The sequence below is a fragment of the Pinus tabuliformis genome, chromosome 3_2, assembly GCF_031772625.1.
Source record: "Pinus tabuliformis cultivar Carrire ecotype Pingquan chromosome 3_2, CPIR1, whole genome shotgun sequence".
Classification (NCBI taxonomy): Eukaryota; Viridiplantae; Streptophyta; class Pinopsida; order Pinales; family Pinaceae; genus Pinus; species Pinus tabuliformis.
The window spans coordinates 813753995-813771660 of record NC_142302.1 but is presented as its reverse complement, the minus strand read 5'-3'; the positions used below and the strand labels follow the sequence as shown (position 1 = coordinate 813771660).

The window sequence follows — 17666 nt, the reverse complement described above, 5'->3', positions numbered from 1 at the left end:
TATTTATTGCATGGGAGCCATTGTCTCATCACTCTTTAGAATAATGTGTTTTCCGCACGAAGGAAAAGTGGTCAAGCTCATAGACCAGCTTTCATTCCCCGGTTCACGCATAGAAAATTGTCATATACCATCCCAGAATGGTCTTTTCACACAAGGAATGTCTCATCAATCCCCAGTCCGTCTACCTGATGAGCGCGAGCCATTCGGGGGACATGACTGAAACCCAGGAGGCATGCACCCTGATTTGCTTCGGTAGGAAAACTTCAGATATAGGATAGGTTTCCACGAGAGATATATGACTATTCGGACACTCCCGTCTGTGATTGGAAGAGGGGGTGGGACTGGAATAAGTTTCCCTTGTCAAAGTTATGTAGGTGGAAGCGTCTGCGCCACTCTCCTTTGTCTATTTCGGTAGGCATCGCCGAATAAGTGTTTTTTTTTCAGGACAGATAAAACAATCTTTGGTAACCTGAAAGAGGTAGGCCTTTCCCGATTAAATGAATGTCTTGTCGGTAGAATAAAAGGTGACCTTGAAACTCTATTTTATACCTGGGGGCATGCAAACATTTTGTCGTGCAAGCGAAGAGCGACCATTTATTTTTTAAATTTGTAGGTCCTCTAAACCTTTAAACTCGTAGGATTCGTCGTTTCCTAACTTGCATAAAGAAAGGATGTGGGGAAAAACTCTAAAAATTGCCATTTTCATATATGAGACATTTTTATTATACGACTGGCTTAATCGAGCAGTTTTAACGTGGACTTCATGCTCGTTAAAAAATAAACATAAGTAATGAGCAAATGTTTCCCCCAGCATTTAAGATCAATAAAAAATGAACCAATTCCCAGTAAATAATCATCGTGAATGTAGTACTTCAGCCTTTAAAGCCTTGGTCGTGTTCCCATCATCACCTCCACTCTGTATTGGCCGATCATTCACCGCCATTTGATTGTTTACCCCTTTTGAGGAACAGCTGCGAAGAGTGATCCCGCTAGTCATCCTTGTAACACTGCCGTGATTGGAAAATTCCAAACCTTACCTAGAATCAGCTGCTACCCAATTTTATCACTCGTTCCTCAAAAACAAGTCTCCTTTAAGCTCTTTTCAACTCACTCATAAAATATGAAAAGATTTTCGAGCCACTGGCCTCTCTAGCTCGTTAAAGGGACCGGAAGTGCTATCACTCATGTAGATTTTAATATTTTTTGACCCGAGGGATTATTACACAAAAAGATCGAGCGCTTTTTTTGTTCGGCTCGTTAAAAGTATCGAAAATTCATCCCTTCTGTATTGCTTTATAATTTTTCAGACTTAAGAGATTAGATGACGAAAAAGGATTTTTGGAGTTTCCTTTACGTCCCTTTTCAGACTCTCTAAAATTGAAAAGGATTGAGTTATCTTTGTCGTTAAACTCGTTAAAACCTAATAGCGACAAACTTGTCCATAGCAGACAAGAACGAGTTTCACTATAGCTAGGCTCGTTAAAACATAGTGATGGGTTTTCCCGAAGGGAAAATTATAGAACAAGCATATGTTATCCTCCTCAAGCTTGACAAAAATTAAGAGGTACTGGTCGGCAATGACTGGGGAAAAATTGAGAAGAAAACTCGAAGAAACTTTGTTGGTAGCAAGTCGCTCTTGAACATGACACACTCCGCATCCAAGTCGGGTTGGGTTGTTTCATTCACCGGTCACATCACCATGGTCACATCACACCATCCACATTTGGGGTCAATGCTACCAATCCATCATGTCAGTGTCACCGATATGTTCAAGAGAAGTCACTCAGAGAATTCACCTGTGTCTCACCCACTGCAATACATTTACGCTCCATTCTTTCACAACCGCCACCCTGAACCTTATATCACCAGACCATTTTCACATCCATTAAAATCATTTGCTCCATTCTGTGTCACTGATGTGGGATTCATTAAGGCCCTCCTATGATGGATGGCTTCTTGTCGAAATCAGCTCATTATCCAAGAAGTCGATCTAGGAACAACCCTTTCAGTACTTTGAAGCTTGCATGCCTCAATGGCGAGTTTCTCACTTCCGGTGATAGGTTTACATCAATGGCCTTCGACCGGAAGATTTTGCGTGGTGTTTGATGCAAAGTCCTTTATTCACACCACGTGAATTGTACTGCAGTACCTTGAGGGTCATTATCATTATCGGTGATTCCTCTCACACCTGTTAACAACTTACATCATTGGCTGGTAATCAGGCGATGTCTTTCCATGTTCGACTCCAGAACATCTCTCACATGGATCGACTTGTACTTTGAGTGAAGATCGAACGAGATTGAAGACCCCGGATCTAGTTTCATCCATCTGGGCTGCGATATATATTCAGGAAAATAAAGACATCAAATGTACATCATTGCTACACAGATAATCATCCAATCAAAGGGATGATGGCTCTACCAAAATCATCAGTCTACAATCAGACGATTGTCTGTCATATGTACATAAAAATGAATTTATAAAGCTGAGCATGGGAATTCCCACCTCAGCTAAATCATGAAAATATTATGAAGATAATGTATTGTATTGTATCTTATTATAGGTCTCCTTCTAGCTTGAAAGAACTTCGGAACCTCATGATAAAGAATTTCACCCGACATCAAAAAAGATTAACGACCTCATGCTTTAGGGGGTAACTGTTATAGACATTTTTGGGCACTACAACCCCAAGCATAAAATGTCCATAAACCAAGGGCTCCTAAGTCCCTAAAAGTGTTGTTCCAACCCCTAAAGGAACAAGGTCAACTGATTACAACTTCTCCCAGAAGTTCTCCATGAGAAACTACTCAGAACTGGTCAAAACATGATCATTTCACTTGCTCCATAGGCAAAGTGCACTGCATCTCACCTAAGTACACTCAGTGGGTGCGTTGCATTTCAAAACTCCCTTCTATGGGGTGCGATGGGCGAGAAGAGACAAATGGCAGTGTCAATCCACGAGGTGGAGAAGCATGGAATCTTCCAGAAACTTCTCCTGTGACACTTGCCATTCTGAATTCGACCAAGGATGAGTAAGATATCATCAATCTCCAAGTGGAAGAAAGAACTATCAGAGGGAAGAAACTAATCAAATCACAAGCTAACTCATCTCCTTACATATATCTATATATGGATCCCTCATCTCAGAGATCTAGGGGTTGGAATTTTGCATCTTGTAAGGAATTGTTGTTGGTTTCTTGAGGCAACATCATAGTGTTGGGTGATCTAAGATTTGCATGAGGTGAAGAAGGGCTTACTTGCTGAGAGGATGATGCTGGGTCAGAACAACTGTTTGTAACTCTCTTGGCTCCTTCTTGATTATCAATAAAGCTATTCAACTTTTCCTCCATACTCTTGTGTAATCTATGTTTCATGCATTTGTATGGTCAATTTACATTTGATCCTAGATTTTTTATAATAATAGATCCATGTTCTCGTATAGTGTTATGCTGCTTTGATTCTACAGGTACTCTATAAATCTAGGTATACAAAGAAGCAAGTAGCAAAGGACTATCTGAAGAGAGAGGAATCGAGCAAGGATCCAAGCGCAAGACAGAGGTTGGTCTCCTTTATTCTTCTCTCATCTATCTTTCATAAAGGAAAACGAAAGTAGTTTTACTTTGTTTGTTTCTAAGGTAGCTACCATACCTTAGTGGGATTAGCAGTTCTGCATAGACACTTTTCCCTGTAACAGCTTCCTGTAACCAAATCGAAATCACTGCGGTGAAGTAGGACAATTAGCCAACACCTATTTGGCTTCGTTCAGATAAACAAAGATGAATGGTGTGATAGACCAATTATATAACCTACCGGGAAACTTAAATTTACCATTAGGTGCATGCTCCTGCTTCGTTGCAGTGACTTCTATTTGGTTGCAGGAAAATCTCCCTAAATCGTTCACTAGTTGATGAACCGACTGACCAAAATCAGCCATCGTTCGAAACAACTCTCTCTGAAAGTGAATCCAATGAGTCTATACCCAACCCAAATCAATAGGTTGAGGAAAACGTTGACCTGATTTCACCTTCAGCAAATCGTACCTTTACCGAAGAGAGTGAAAATGATACTGCTCATGTTGTTTTTGTTACTTCAGATTCTAGCGAGCTTGGGGGAAATCTGCCTGTTCCATCAAGACAGGAGGAAAATCCTCCAGTTCTCGTAAATCAACGGGTTAATTCACCTAAGTATACTACTCATGGCTATCAGGTGGATGGAATGAAGGTTCTTTTATGAGATCAAGTGAAAGACTTGACTGAGATTTTACGAGATCTAATCAAAGACTCAACTTGGAACTTTGCTCCAGGGGTTCTTGTTTCATTTTTTAACAAGCTTGACACAAGACAAGGAACTCTGCTGAAATCCTTGGTTTCATTTTTTAATGAGGTTGACACAAGACAACGAAATATCCTCAGAGACCCTTCGGTCACAACTCATAAGTGGTCGTGAAGGTAAGATCTGGTTCCAATGCCCCCAATACATAATGTACAACATCACTGAATTGATCGTCAGTCGATGTAGGTATGGAACATGTTGCCACATAATTAACTCGTGGTGGGGATGATACCATTGGCATAAGAGGACTATTTAGGGATGATGGTTGACTAGGAGCTATATTTGGACTCGAAAATAAAAGCTGGTCAACAGTGACAATCCTACCTTCATGCGAGAAACAAATCACTAGAAAGAGTGTTGAAACAATAGCTCCCATGTGATAAACATAGTCATGCCCAAGAAGTAAATTGTAATCTAAAGGTACTGGGACTACCATCATGTTCATATAAATGGTTTTTCCTCCGAAAGTGATAGGTAACTGTGGAAGGATCCCTAATGGTTGACTGGTTCCTTTGTTATAGCCCAATAGATTCTGTGTAACAGGCACAAGCGGTGGCGAACAAAGTGCTTGCCAAGAAGATGAGGAAAGGATACTCACTGATGCACCTTCATCTATAATAGTGGTAGATACAATCATTTTACAAACTTGTACTATGATCTGGAAAGGCACATAAGAAAGAAGGTGGGATCCTACCAGTCGATTCCAATCAAAGGAAGTGAGTAGACTACTTTGGTGGGGTACCATAGAAATGGGAGAATTAACCCCTTGAGTTACGAGAACTGGAGGATTTTCCTCCTGTCTTTATGGAACAGGCGGATTGCCCCCAAGCTCATTAGAATCCGAAGTAACAAAAAGGACTTGAGCGGTATCATTTTCACTCTCTTCGGAAAAGGTACGGTTTGGTGAAGGTGAAATCAGGTCAACTTTTGCCTCGACCTGTTGATTTGGGTCGGGTATACACTCATTGGATTCACTTTTAGAGATAGTGGTTTTGATCGACAATTAATTTTGGTCAGTCAGTTCATCAACTAGTGAAGGATTTAGGGAGAGTTTCCTATAACCAGATGGAAGTCGCTGTGGTGAAGCAGGACGGTTATCCAACACTTTCTTGGCTTCATCCAGATAGGGAAAAAGGCGAATGTGGTGATTTCCTTCACATAACTTACATGGAAACTTAAATTTTCATTTCTTTCCATGAACTTTACTATCACTAGTTGATGCTGTGTCACCAACATGATCTCCATAGGTTGATGACATGGAATGATGTGATTGTCAATACCATTCTTCTAAGATCTGAGGAATATCAGGACAGTTTCAAAGAATATGGTCTCCTGCACAAATTTTACATGGATATTTGACTTTGTGATGCTTAATGGATGAATTTTCGTCAGATGTTGCATTCAAAGCAATGGTTGCTTGGTTTCCCCCTTGCTTAGTTAGCTTCTTATTCTTCTTCTTCCCCTTCTTCATCTTCTTAGCCACCTGGTTACTAGTACCAATACATTCACCAAGTGAAGAGGAAGAGGGGGAGGGAGAAACAAACGAGGAAGAAGGAAAAGGGTCCAATTTAGGATCAACTGGAGGTTGATTTTGTCCAATTGAAGGTGTACTTGATTGCAGAGAAATCACGACATTTTGAACCAAAGAGGTTGAAAATAGCCATACCGGTAGGCCAATGGTAAGTCCCGGAAGGGATAATGTATCCATATAAGGAGCACCGATATTTCTGAAAGAAGGAGAAGGACTAGGATTCCCATCAAAAGGAATTCCTTGATCAGTGAACTCCAGATTAGTCACCATATATCTCAACCTAAGATCAACTAAAGAATAGGGATGTTATTCGTAGTCAATTAATTTAATGACGCTTGGACACAACTTTTCTTTTTCAGTTTTTAAGAGCCGAGAAAAATCTAAATATGACTCTAGTCTCCTTCGATTTTTAATGAGCTTGAAAGGACAAGTGCTCAAATGAACCTTTTCTTTTAAAGAGTCGAAAAGGAATGAAAGTGACTACTCTCGAAAATCTAGATAGAGGGATTAGCAAACCAATCCCAAAACTGCAATATACGCCTTGGTGATAAATTAAAATGAAATTACCAAGGACTTATGTACGACTGTCAATCTTCCTGAATGTTGTGTTCAGTGCATTGCAATCAATAAGGCGACAGACTCGGTTTCCTATGGATAAAGGATTTAAGCCTGTTGTGGTCTCCCAATATATATGCGATGGTATGGGGAGCACAAGTCCATGCTAGCCTTAACGTGAAAAATACCAAAAAGGAAAACTAATTGCAGCAAAGATCTGAAATGTTTCACTCAACATGACATTTTCGACAATTTCTTCTTCAAAAGACAAAGGAAGACTCAAATGAAACTTTTCAATTTTGAATAAAAATGCTTTCGAAACTTCAAATATAAACAAATCAAACCAAATACATGAAGAAAAGTTCAATCGATTATCAAGGTAAGGAAGAATTCACGACACTTCTCTTTTCGACAAGAAACGACAATTACGACACTTTTTGTACCAAAGCGACAAATCAATTTAAAAAAAAAAATCGACAAAGGATTGTAAATGAGGAGCAAATACACAAAAACATTCACTAATCCTAATGTAATCAAGGCTAATCTAAGTGATGCAAGTAAGCTTCAGTAAAGAGGCATTGTTCATATGCAGCAAAACAACCAAACAAAACTGAAAACAAGGTCAAAAACCCTCAATTTCTAGATGGAAAAAGAGTTCAGTCAAACATTGCACCTAGGCATCACAAAATATGAGGTGCATCGCACTTACTGCACTTGGGAGGTGATATGCATACTGAGTCACAGTGGAAGACAATGCGATGGTCCAGGGAGCACAAATGAAAAGGGTTTTGGGTCAAATGTGGAGCTATTTTGAATGAGTTAAGGTGGGTTTTGATGAACAATGATAAGCAAAGAATGATGGAATGTCTTGAGAGGTTACTGAGCTACCAAAAGGGCATCTAGATGTGCTTGCAAGTCAAATGTTCAATTCATAAACTAAACCAGAGTTTGATTGACGCAACATTGATCTACTATGCAATTGCAAAGCAAGAGCAGTTTGAAGGCTTCCGGGTTGACTTCAGACTCTATCTATAGCTTATCAAATTGAACATAAAACAAATAGTAACAACAAACAAACATCTAACCGATTCCCCAGTGGAGTCGCCAATTTGTTTCTAGGAAAACTAGTATGCTTAAGGAATGCTAGCCCTCTAGGTTTGGCAGCTAACCTAGAAACAATAGTTTAAAGCAATTCAATGATTTCTTCAATGTGTAATAGATAAGAGAAAGATAATGGGACCAACCTGGAACTTCCGTGTAATCCCTTGCTTGCTCTCTCTCTCCTTTGGCAGATCCTGTAACTCCTCCCCGTACTTAACGCGCTTGGAGAGTACCTGTGCAAGTACAACAACAAAGAACCGTCAAAGCATCGTGATCTATTACAACATAAACGTTACAAAATCAGATATATAATTAACAAACGATAGCATTCACAAATGATAACATTCACAATTGCACAATAATATGGAAGAAAACTTGAAGAACTTTATTAATAGAAGGGATAATTACAACCTAGTTGTCTGATCCGGCATCATCCTCCTAGCTTCAATCCTTCTTCACCTCATGAAATAGCAAGATCACACCAACAATACAATGCTCTTTCCTCAATTACAAACTATTAGCACTTACTTGCAATTCACAATATTCCAGCCTTTAGATCTCCTAGATGAGGGATCCATTTATAGATGTGTGCAAGAGTGTGAGTCATCCATGGGGTTTGATTAGTGTCATTCCACTTGTTACAATTGGTTCCATAAGAGAAGGGATAACAGATGGTTTTAGATCCCTTATTCATCCTTGGGTGAATTCAGAGAGGCAAATGGCATAGGAGAAGTTTCTAGAAGATTCAATGAGAATCCACTTAGCAAACTGTCTTGGACGTTTTTCCATCCTCACCCATTGCACCCTATATAAGGCCTAAACAGTATGTATCATACCCTGGTAGTGTACCACTCAGTATGCATCGCACTTTGCTAGTGGAGCAGTCAGTATGGTTCAATTTAGGCAATTTCTGGATGGTTTCTCGGATGGAACTTTTGAGGAATGATGTATTCAGATGACTATGTTCCTTTAGGGTATGAAACAACTCTTTTAGGGGTTGAATGAGCCCTAATACATGGACATATAAGTTTGGGATTGCTGTGCCCAAATATGTCTATAACAGTTGGCACTTGAATCTAGTGGAATTATTTACCTCAACAACATTCTATATGTTCCTGATTTGAAGAAAATGTTACTTCTAGACGATAAGGGTGATAAAATTTATTTTGTTGATGACAAGGATTTGGTTTGGGGTAGGGGTTGTAGTATTGATAATGCTAGGGTGATTACGATTTTTGTGGAGACATTATCTAAACTATTTACACCTCTATCGCAAGCCCTCTTGAAAATTTGAAGTTGGGCTACACTTTTGGCCCTTTTTTGAGAAAAAAATATCATTTTTAGAAGTTTTTCAACTTCTGGTAAGGAAAAGTAATTTTTTTATTATTTTTTTTTTTAAATTTCATATCACAGAAACAATAAAACTTTTTAGAAATTTTGTTAGCTTCCTATTGGTTATTATAAAAAAAAAAATATTCACATTTGATATGTCAACTTAGAAATTGCTTGACTGTGTGTTCTTTAAAAATCAAGGGTTCATAAAAAGTGATGTTTCCTGGCCCCAATATAAATTACTTGTTAACCTTGCTTTTTCTAAAAAAAAAAATGTGTTGCAACAATCTAGACAGACTCTACTTCAGCATGGATATCTTTAGAAAATGAACATATCCATATCATAATTACTAGAATTTTTTGAATTGAACCAATATGAAAAAGCTATAGATTTTGAATATGTTTAACAAAGCACCATGTTTCTCATCATATTATTTAAAAACTAAAAATCTAAAAACTACCCATTAAAGAGGACAGACCAATGTAATGCAACATAATTTTTTTTATATTTTCTCATGGTGTATTTTGGAAGATATTAAATTTTTTATTTCACTAAATCATAATGACCTTTAGAATTTTTTTGTAGACATTTTACTAGAAAATTAGTTAAAATTAGCAAATATCTATGAAATTCCATAAAATTTATATCTAGTGAAAGTAGATTGAATTATACAAATGCTAGTGTTGGTTCCAAAAGTAAATTCACTATATTTGATGGAGTTTAACCATTTTGAAATTGGAGAAGGGTGAAGAAAGCCGAGATGTTGCACATTTGCAGGTTTTCAGGTAAAAATATTTTTCAGCTGAAAGTAATAATGTTTTCGGATGAAAACATTTTTTCCTTGAACGGGTATTAAATTTAACGGGAAAAAGGTTTTTCGGCTAAAAATTTATTTTTTTCAGCCAAAAAACTTTTCCACTTTTTCCATCCATCGCGAAATTGAAATGATGTGATTCTCCAATGTGACTGTTGTGGCCAAAAGCTATAAATAAACTCGTCTAAAACATCATTTTCTCACTCACATCTGTCATATGCAGTTATTGAATAACAAACTTCTTTGACTCTAACAAAGTTTTTGAAAGTAAATTTTTTTGAGCTGCATTTTAAAAGTGATTTTTTTAGTAACAAATTTCTTGAATAGGGAAGTAAGATTGTGGATAGCATATTTGTATATGAAATTCTCTTTACAAGAGAATGTTTATCATATCGTTCATTGATTTTTGTAGTGAAGAATGGTGAATAGTCAGTTTAAGCGTAACTTGTCAAAACTCTCGATTCAAGGTTTGGTTATATGAATATTTAAGATGTATTCATAGTGCTAGTTTTTCATTACATTGCTAGCTCAAATTATTATTCAGGGTTATTAATGTTTCCAATCACAAGGGTTTACTACTGAAGCTACAAAGTTGAGTGTTAATGGTTAAGGTTTGGCTTGATGATATTTTTGTTGAGTAGGATTGATTGTTGACTTAACTTTGAGGATTGATAAGTTTGAAGTAGAAGCTATGGTTTTCATTTATATGCTAGATGGCTTTGGAATTTTTTTTTGGATCTATCTTTTGTATATTGAACAATTTTAGGCTAACTTTTAGATAGTTAAATTTTTTGAGTAGCAAATTTCTTGAATAGGTAAATAATATTGTGGAGAACATAAGGAAGGTTTTTTAAGGTTTTAGCATTAAAAAATTTCAAGCTTTTCTTTTAATGAAAATGTCTATTTCCCACTTTCTTCTCCATATATATATATACATATATATATATATATATATATATATATATATATATATATATATATATATATATATATATATTAATTTCTTTTAAAAGTACATTTTTTTCTCTGAAAATATATTTCATAATATAAATTTTTCATTGGTTTTTAAAAACCTATATATATATTAAGTTATCACGGGGAATTAAAGAAATCATAAGAGAAAATATGATTGAATTAGAGACAACGAGGCTCTTAGAGAATAATCAAGAAACTATTACAAAAGAAAGAAGGAAGACTGTTGGGCGATTTGCTAAATCCCTGTCATTTAATTTATCAATCCGGGGTATCGTAAACTTAGAAGCAAACCAAAATATATGGGACCTCAGATGAAACAGGTGTAGGAAGTTTGTTTAGAATGGAAATGCATATTACAAATCTAGACTATCAAATCTATTTTATAAAATCATAAAAATGTTTGATCAATGGAATTATTTTACATTAGAAGATAGAGAAGAGTCTCTTGTTCAAGAGTCCTGATTGTCCTTCTACAATCTTCCTATAATAACATTACCAAACACCTAAGAAATCAAGAAAGAAAGCATGTAAATGAAAGCAAGTAAATATTGTTTTCAATTCAATTCTTAGCTTATGGAGAAGAGTCTCCTAACTTAGGAGTTCCTGGTTGTCCTTCTCACACCAAAACTAGCCACTGAAAGGAGATCAACCTTCACACAACAAAACATGGCCATAACATGAATTCATATTGAAATTATCTACAAGTGTTTATAAACAAAGAAATAAGATGGACATCATAATTAAAATTAGTATCTTCACAAAATTATTCTACAACAAAGTGCACTTATCTCAGTATGGGGATCCTTCCATTCCTCAATTGGCACACGTGAACAACTATCACACCTTAAGAATAAAACAACACTCATAACTCATGATTTGGAGAAAATTATATTATTCATGTTGAATGAACAATCATAAATTTGGTGCTAATGAGTAACTGATAATTGTTTTCTCTCCCTCCTCCTTTCCTTTGGAGGATGCTCCTCTTATTTATACATGAATTAGGGATATCTACTCAATAAATGTAGATCCCTTAAATATCTACTAGACCCATACTTGTCTCAACTTATCCCTAAATACTAGATACAAATCCCATGACACATTAAAATCTCCATGATCTTTCTCCTTGGAATGTGGTCCACCTCTTGAGTTGAAATTCGAATTTGATCTTGGGAGGCCACATAAGGGTGCCTTGGAAACTTCCAAATGATCTACGCATGTCATCAAACTCAAGCCACTTTTAGGTATAAGAAAATACATGTTATTTCTCTAACTTTTAATCATAAATTCACTCTAAATACATGAAATTAATAACTTTGGAAAATGAAAATATAAACTCATATGGTAATGGAAATATAGGGTTACGTAATGATAATATGATGAAATGAGGTGACAAAATGAGGATAAAGGTGAAAATGGAGTGAAAATTGATGTTAATTTGGCGGCACAACATACCACCCAACTTATGTTATTGCATGTCCTCATGCAATCTATTACATTGATCATGATTTGATCTTTTGGATTGTCTTGATTTTACATGAACTTTGGCTGATATCGATTTTTTAACTTCACATAATTTTCTTTTTGACAACTTTGTTCCTTTTTGCAAAGTCTTCTCTCTTAAAAACATTTGATTGCGACATATTATTTTGGTTGGTTCTTGTATGACAACCAAAATTTGTTTAGTATTGGTTATTGTGTAACAATACTTTCATTGTTTTTGTGTTGCATCAAAAGACTTTGAAAACATTTAATCAACCATTCTTTCTTTGATCATTATTTGCAAAACATGTAACATTTGAATCATAATGCAATAGTAGTTGTTTGGAAAAAGTATGTTGGTTAGGATGATATGTGTAGAAAGGACATATATGACATATGGAAGGTGATAATGGAGTATGAATGTGAATATAAACATGGTGAAACATTTTCCAAAAATTATAATTTTAGTATTAAAGGAATTGTATGATAAAAAGCTAGAAAAGAACATACCTTTACTTACCTGAGTGGACAAACTGTGTATATGTAGAAAAGTGTAGCTTCTGCTGTTGAATCATGGAATGAAGAATACAAGAATGTGATCTGTGTCTTGGTTGCATATATGATGGATGAAGTCGCGAATGTGGATCCTTTATTACTGCTACTGAATATGTTCCAAAGTATAAAATAATCTGCTCCTGAATCATATAGTCTTCATCTCGTCCCATATCGTGGCACAATTCTTTCCATGTGAATGAATGTGTCAATGTCGAAGATGGAAAGAATTCATTAGATTACCGACCATTGATGAATGTCGTTAACCAATGCGAGGAAAACTCACCATTAATGTGAATGAGTGCCAAGGTACCCAAGTACATCTTGTGAAGTGTGAATGAATGAGCTGATGTCGAGCAACTTGCAAGATCCAACAAACAAGAGACATTAATGTATTCCCATTTTTCATTAGAGAGAAGACTTGCCATTAGGGCATGCAAGCCTCAAGGTACTGCTAATGACTCTAGTCTTTATCCCAGATAAGGCGCTGAGGTCGATGGGTCAAGACTTGTTGAAAGGTGGGCCTTAAGGAATCCCACATCAGTCAAGCGAGTTCGTACAAAATGATTGGTAGGACTATAGATACAAGATGTTATGGCCAAATAGTTTTTATGGCAAGGAAAGAAAGGCAATGTAGAGAGATGGATGGTTTATTCATGAGGCAAAAAGATGAACTGAAAGGTAGTCAAAAATGTATGCGACTCAGAAAAGTAGACATGTATGAAGTCATGATGGATAAGGCAATGAATCAATGGACTTTAACATGGATGACCGATGAGGCTTTGTAGGAGAAGTGTGGGTAACATATCGTGACGCAAAAGATTTTTGTCTGTCGACAAATATCCAGACATATGTAATTAACTCCTTCAAGCTTTCAATATGAATGTGATTTCGAGAGATCACATCTGCATGGACTTGGATCATCGCACACCTGTAAAAGCTTAGTACAAATCCTGCATGAAAATTGTAAGAGCTTTTTGAAAGATATAAAATGCAAGAATGAGTATGAATGCTTAGCAACCAAAATAAAATGAAATGAATTTTTTTTTACCTGTTGCCTTTGCGCGCTAGTTCCTAACTCCAACAAGACAAGTTATGAAATGTCCATGCTAGTTCCTAACTCCAACAAGACAAGTTATGAAATGTCCATTTGCTATTTTTTTTTGAATTTTTTTTATTATTTAATGTTTTTTTTTTTTGATATATTTTTTAATTTCTTTGATTTTTTTATTTGTTTTTTTTAATTGTCTTAATTTTTTTTTAATGGTTTTGTTAAAATTAAAATTTGTCTTAGATTGTTATTAAAATAAAAATAAAATAAAATAAATGTTTTGCATTGTTTTGATTTTTTTTTTTCATTTTGAATTGTTTTAATTTTTTTTTTTTAACTAATATTTATTTTGTATGGTTATTAAAAAAACTAGAAATAAATAAAACATAATTAAATCAAATCTAAAAAAATGTTTTTCATTGTTTTGATTTTTTTTTTTTTTTTTTAATTATGGGAAATTTATTCCTGTGGGGTTTGCTTTATTTTGATCTGCAGGACGCTGACATTTTGTGGCTGCGAAATCCCTTGGAGAAGCTGGTGGAACATGCAGACATCCAGATGACATGTGACATATACAATGGTAACCCTTTTGATTTGAAGAACTCAGCCAACACAGGGTTCATGTACGTGCGCTCCAATGAACGAACCATCAATTTCTACAGATACTGGTACCTGTCAAGGCGCTTTTTCCTGGGCCGGAAAGAGCAGGATGTCTTAAATATTCTGAAGCGCAGAAGGGGATTTGCTCGAAGGAGAATCAAATTTATTTTCCTGGACACCAAATACTTTGGGGGTTTCTGCGAGAGGAGCCAAGACTTGAACGATGTTTACACCATGCACGCAAATTGTTGTAGAGGCCTGAAGGCGAAGCATAGTTGATAACGTATTAATGCCACTTAATGCCAGCGTATTTTTTCTAAATGAGACTTAACTCTTATAACAGTGTCCTCCTGTCCTCATGGTTGCAATTGACATTTGGGCGGCTTCATTGGTGGAAGTTCTGGTCCACATGGAAATTTTTGTCTTGTCTAGCTCTCATACTAGTCACAGCACCACAAATTTCATCGCCTTCGTCAAATTGTTCACTGATCATGGCCAACAGAGTGTTCAGCCATAGTTGTTCCAATCCAGCCTTGCTGCCTCGGTTGTTAGTGGCAGTCCACATTTCCGGCACCATATGATATTTGAGTGCTGAAAGGAAAATAACAGGGAATGACGTAGCATATTTCAAAGCATTCAAGAGGCAAGATTTTTCTCCAGTATCCTTGTATTGCCAAGGACACTGGAAAAAGCGGCAAACATAAGGAAAAGCAAGGATGCAAGGAATCACAAATGAGCGATTTCCACATACACCATCTAGATCCAGTGCACCAATTGCAGTTTATCCATTCACCATTCTACAAACAGAGCGCTCCAAATCTGACAGCACCTTTGACATTGAAGTAAGAACATCAACCAAAAATAAATATGCAAAGGTGATTGGATGTAAAGGAAAGGTAAGTCGCCAAAGAGTCCTCAAGAAGAAATAACGAGATGACATGTAAAACACATCATAAGGAAATACCAGAATAAATCCAAGAAGAAAGTAAAGGATCACTGGCTGACATTTTGCCAGATCACTTTCTCCATGAGAGTAAAAATATAAGAATGTTGTCATACTTGTTGGTACAGCTATCATTATCCACGTAGCAGACTTCCATATTTCTCTCTGTGTTAGATGATTATGGTCAAGATCAAATTTTCTTGAATGATTCACAGATGATTGTGAAAATACCCATATGTTGACTCCCCAAAGCCATATCATCATAGCCACAAGGAAAAGTGGATTATAATACAAAAATGCTTCATGTAGAAATTCATAGCGCAGTTTTGCATCAATCCTCATGACGGAGTCCATGCCAATCTTTAAACAAATGAATCCCCATAAGAGGAACAGTGGAGCCTTTACTCGCCATAAAGGATCAGGAGATGCTACTACATACGATGCTTGCTTGGGAAAACTTCCAGCCTTCATCAGATCTGCTTCAGTGACAGCACGAAGGCTTTCATCTAAGATAACCGGTTTAGTTTAACCAAGTTTTGAAACTGCAGTTCTACTACTAAATGACGGAGATGCGGGCTATTCACCGGTGTTGACAATGGTGCTCCAAAAATAAGTGGAGATTTTAGGTAACAAAGCTAAACCAGTCTTTCTTATATTTAATTAAATAAATATTTATGTTTGTTTCTGACCCATGCGAGACTGAATTCCTACTGACATCAAGACATCCTACCTTGGGCCAACTTCGGCTCCAGAAAATCTTGGAGATATCATGACCGATTTCCAGTTATTTTGGCTGGCGTTCTCCCGATCACAGTAGGATTGATAATTGCGCCGCCAAATCGATCAAATGAACTCCTGCAAATTCATCCACCCTGGGCCAGAGAAGCCTAGAAAAAATGCCCCTCTATAGTGATCGGTTATAACAATAACGATAATAGTGGCTTTCCCTGTCGGTGGAGGTGTTTATTTTTATTTTTGGAACATGATAATAGCGCATTATCTCATGATAATAGCCAACAGTTAAATCAAATTTTCCCACAATTAATAAAGATATCAAGATCCGTTTGGGCAAGAGCATTGAGTTGTCTTGGAGATGGCGGTGGATAAGCAACATCGAATACCTTGTTTTATTCCATAAAATTGAGTTTCGCCTCCGCCAACATTCTGCTCCTCTTCTCTCCAGCTCTAAGAGTTGTTGCAGCAACACTGCTGCTCCATTTGCTAACCCGTGTTTGCATGAACCAGGTGATCTGTTCGACATATAGGTGTGAGAAGGGATTGCAAGGGAAAGGGTTTGTTATCTCTTCTTGTCGGCCATGATTGATCTGTTCTCATATTGCCACCTGTGAATTCACAGCTTGTAGTTGCCGGACGATGCGCTTTTGCAATTCGAAGCTTGGACTGCTCGTGTATCATTCTCTTATTTTCTTGCAGAAGAAATTTAGGGCCAGAAACGCCTCGTTAGTGTTTGCAAAGTATCGACAAGAAAAATGGAAGGCGGTGGTTTCATTCGGCGCACTGTCGATGACGTTTTTAAAGATTTCAAAGCACGTTGAGCTGGCTTGATCAAAGCCCTCACTATGGATGTGGAGGAGTTTTATCAACAATGTGATCTAGATAAGGACAATCTATGTCTTTATGGATTTCCAAATGAAACATGGGAAGTGCCTCCTGAACTTCCCGAGCCGGCTTTGGGAATAAACTTTGCAAGAGATGGAATGCAAGAAAAAGATTGGCTATCACTGATTGTTGTTCATAGTGATTCCTGGCTCTGTATTATTATTATTATTATTATTTTTTTATTTTTTAACTAAAAAACAAAAAATGTTTTATTTTTTATGTTAAAAAAAAACTACAAGAAAATGAATTTAATCCTATACTTAATTTTTTAATTTTATGTTGTTGTTTTTTTTTTGTTTTTTTTTTTTTAAATTAAAATCTCTAAAAAGAAAATTAATTTTTTATTGTTTTGTATTATTATTAAGAATTTTTTTTTTTTTTTTTTTAATTTGATTTATTTTCTAATGTTTTTTCTAACTAAAAAAAATAAAATTGATTTGTTTTGTTTTTTTTTAAATTAGTAAACCAATTTTTTTTTTAACTAAAAAAATAAAATAAATTCTATCCCTAATTTGTTTGTTACTACGAAAATAAATAAATAAAAATAAAAAGAAATTAAATTTATTGCTAAGAATTTTCATGTTAAAATCAAACTTTTTTTTTTTTTTAAATTGAATTTATTCTAATTTTTATATTGTTTAAAATCATTTTTTTAAGAATTTAAATTTTATTCTAATCCTAAAACAATATGGAAAATTTATTGATTTAGGATGAAATTTTTTTAGCAAATGGAGACAACTATATTGCAAACCCTGAAAACATTTATAAACATTCTAC

At 35.9% G+C, this 17666-nt stretch overlaps 2 pseudogenes; one reads left to right on the top strand and one right to left on the bottom strand.

Annotated features, from left to right (window-relative positions):
- The first annotated feature begins 14176 nt into the window (after window positions 1-14176).
- On the top strand, window positions 14177-14605 carry LOC149183105 (uncharacterized protein At4g15970 pseudogene; annotated as a pseudogene).
- A 106-nt stretch (window positions 14606-14711) lies between these two features.
- LOC149183104 (uncharacterized) lies at window positions 14712-15783 on the bottom strand (annotated as a pseudogene).
- Between the last annotated feature and the right edge of the window lie 1883 nt (window positions 15784-17666).